Raw genomic sequence first — 4,028 nt, 5'->3', positions numbered from 1 at the left:
ACAAAACACTAGGCGAGAGGCCGAGCCTTCCACCCTTTACCAAGTATATAGATGCGTTAAGATAACATAGCAATATAATGATATCCCAACAAGCAATATAAATGTTCCAACAAGGAACGGCTCCAATCTTCACCTGCAACTAACAACGCTATAAGAAGGGCTGAGCAAAGCGGTAACATAGCCAATCAACGGTTTGCTAGGACAATGGTGGGTTAGAGGTTCAACATGGCAATAGGGAGGCTGACAAGCAAAAGGTAGGCATCGTAGCATTGGCAAAGCAAAAGAGCGAGCAAACTAGCATAGCAAAGATAGTAGTGATTTCGAGGGTATGATCATCTTGCCTGCACAGTTGTCAGAGTTGACTGGATCCTCACAAGCAAACTCAACGGGCTCCTCGGTAGCAAACTCGTCTCCCGGCTCTACCCAACAAGACAAACAAGCAACAAGGATACAATCAACCACGGGCAAGACCAAGCAATATGATGAAATGACGATATGCTATGCGGGATGCGATGCGGGATGCAAAATGCAAGATATGACAGGAAATGCATGAACCTGGCATCAACTTGGAAAACCAAGTGTGCCACTGGATAGAGGGGATGAAATCGCTTGAAAACGATATAAAGATCATAGGAATCGGAGCTACGGTTTGGAAATGGCAAGCGTTTTAAGATATGACACCGGTCTGCGATTTACAGCAAGTAGGCATCTAAATGCAACGAAATGAACATGCTACAGCCACCAAACATGAAAACAAAATACATGGCAGTGATGTACACAAGATGGTTGACAAAACACTAGCACTGAGCCATAGGCAAATTCATCCATTAAGAGGTTCAAACAAGCATGGCTAAAACGCAAATGCAAAACAGATTTCAGACTTAGTGAAATTAACACTAGTCTGAAATTTCAGATCACGATGCTCTCTTCGGAGCAGCAAAACAACATGATACAAAACCTGAACATGACAAGTAAGAACATGGCATGGAGCTACTCAACAAGCTTAATAAAACACCCAAAGTGACCTGGGGCCAAAAGGGTTCACAAAATACTCTACCGAGCTCACGAACATTGCTCGAACACAATCAGTTTTCAGACTTAGTGAAAACTGAGACATGCTGAAATTTAACTCACGAAGGCATGTAAACGAGCTCGATGCACTCACTACGGTGCAAGTCATGGCAAGGAAAGCATATAACCAGCAATAAGGCACAAAGTGCTAGCTACACATGGCAAGAATGAAGGCATAGCATGCATGGAACACTAACGGTAGCATCGGCGAAATCGCAAACAAGTTGACGATCTGCCCAGATTAACAACGAAGCAAAAGTTGAGCTCGATTGAGTCAACCTAGAGCAATCCACAAATGCCAACAAAGACATGGATGGATAGAGCATGACATAAATATCAAAACTCCCTTACTGATCATCCTCAAAAGAGGCACGGATCACTAGGAAACAAGCTGGACATATAGCATCATGAACTAAAATATCCCAGACTTAGTGAAAATCACTAAGTCCCTGAAATCTGCATTCTCAGGTACCCTACTTCGCAAGCTTGCACAAGACAACACACACATCCTAAAAATGCATGGGTGGCACCTCTGGAAAGAAGACAAAATGCTTCACAATACATCCCAAAGGGGCACAGGCATATCATGCACGAATTAAATATAGCAAAAATGACAAAAGTGCATGATGAACTAACGGATCTGCAATTTAACTCACGAAGCCTCCTTCTAACAGAATTTTGGGTATCAAGATGACCTCAAATGCAAATGATGCAATGGAATGAAATTATGTACATGTCGAGACAAAGATTTTGATATATCATACGCCCAAAACGGAGCTACGGTTGTGGAGATACAAGCAGTCAAAGATAGCACGAAAATTAGGGTTTCGGGGGAGAGAGGTCAACCGAAATATCCCAGATCCAGATCTGGATCGGGCACGGACTCCGAGGCGGCGGCGGGGAACACTGTAGCTGGCCGGACTTGGCCGCCGGAGTCGCGGGAGGAGGCGGCCGGGGCGGATCCGGTGGTCGCCGGGGCGACGAGGGGCGGCGAGGTGGCCGGCGGGGCCGGCCGCGGGCGAGGGCGCGGCCACGGAGGCGCGGGCGCGCGGCGCGGCGGCGGCCGGTGCGGCGGCGGCGACGGCGCCGGTCGCCGGAGGTCGGGGAGGCGGCGGATCCCGGCGGGAGGCGAGTCCCGGGCGGCGGCGGAGCTCACCGGGCCGCGGGGGCCGGATGCGGGCTCCCGGGCCGCGGTGGGAGGCGGCGGCGGCGGGGGTGACGTGGCGGCCCCCGAGTGGGCGGGCTGCAGCGGCGGACGCTGTCCGGCCGGGGGCGGACACGTCCGTCGGCGCGGATCTGGCGGGGATCTGTTTTTTTTAGGGTTTCGGGGAGAGGGAGAGATCCGAAAACGGAGGGGTGTATATATAGGCATAGAGGGAGCTAGGAGAGTCCAAATGAGGTGCGGTTTTCGCCCACACGATCGTGATCGAACGCTCTAGGACATGGAGCAGAGTTTGGTGGGTTTGGGCCAAATTTGGGGGGTGTTGGGCTGCAACACACACGAGGCCTTTTCGGTCCCTCGGTTAACCGTTGGAGTATCAAACGAAGTCCAAATGACCCGAAACTTGACAGGCGGTCTACCGGTAGTAAACCAAGGCCGCTTGGAAAGTCTCGGTCCAATTCGGAAATGTTTAATCCCCACACAAGAAAGAAAGCTAGAAATGACCACCGGAGGAGAACGAAACGCCGGAATGCAAAACGGACAACGGGGAAAATGCTCGAATGCATGAGATGAACATGTATGCAAATGCAATGCACGTGATGACATGATATGAGATGCATGAAAACGAAAACAACACACACGAAGACAAAGACCCAACCCGAGAAATAAATATAACTTAGCGCCGGAGACGGCAAGAGTTGGATACAAATATGGAAAGTATATCTGGGGCGTTACAACACTCCACCACTACGAAAAGATCTCGTCCCGAGATCTAGGACTGAAAAAAACTCCGGGTACTCAGAACGAAGGTGATCCTCGCGTTCCCAGGTAGCTTCACGGTCGGAATGGTGTGACCACTTGACTTTGAGAAATTTGATTGACTTGTTGCGAGTCTTGCGTTCAGTCTCTTCGAGAATAGCAACTGGGTGCTCACGATAGGAGAGATCTTCTTGGAGCTCAATGTCCTCGAAGTTGACAGTGCGGTCAGGAGTCTTGAAGCACTTTCGAAGCTGAGAGACATGGAACACATCATGAACATTTGCAAAGTTTGAAGGAAGCTCGAGTTGATAGGCGAGGTCGCCTCTCTTGCTGACAATCTTGAAAGGTCCCACGTATCTAGGGGCAAGCTTCCCTTTGATACCGAAGCGACGAGTACCTTTCATGGGAGAGACGCGGAGGTAAACATGATCTCCGATCTCGAAAGCCAGATCACGATGCTTACTATCATAGTAGCTCTTCTGGCGGGACTGGGCTGCTTTGAGGTTATCACGAATGACTTTGCACATCTCTTCTGCTTCTGTGATTAAGTCATTACCCAGCAGCTGACGTTCACCGGTTTCGGACCAGTTGAGAGGGGTACGACACTTCCTGCCATACAGAATTTCAAAGGGGGCCTTGCCCGAACTTGCTTGAAAGCTGTTGTTGTATGAGAATTCAGCATAAGGAAGACAATCCTCCCACTTCATGCCGAAGGAGATCACACAAGCCCTGAGCATATCTTCAAGAATTTGGTTGACACGCTCGACTTGACCGCTTGTTTGAGGATGGAAAGCTGTGCTGAAGCGGATGTTGGTGCCCATGGCCTTCTGAAAAGAATCCCAAAACTTGGAGGTAAAGATGCTGCCACGGTCTGAAGATATCACTTGAGGAATACCGTGCAGAGAGACAATGCGAGAGGTATAGAGTTCCGCCAATTGAGCTGCAGTGATTGACTCTTTGATAGGCAGAAAATGAGCCACTTTGGTGAGCTTGTCGATGACGACAAATATAGCATCATTGCCACGCTTGGACTTTG

The sequence above is a fragment of the Triticum aestivum genome, chromosome 5B, assembly GCF_018294505.1.
Source record: "Triticum aestivum cultivar Chinese Spring chromosome 5B, IWGSC CS RefSeq v2.1, whole genome shotgun sequence".
NCBI classification, from domain to species: Eukaryota; Viridiplantae; Streptophyta; class Magnoliopsida; order Poales; family Poaceae; genus Triticum; species Triticum aestivum.
This window is presented reverse-complemented; position numbering follows the sequence as displayed.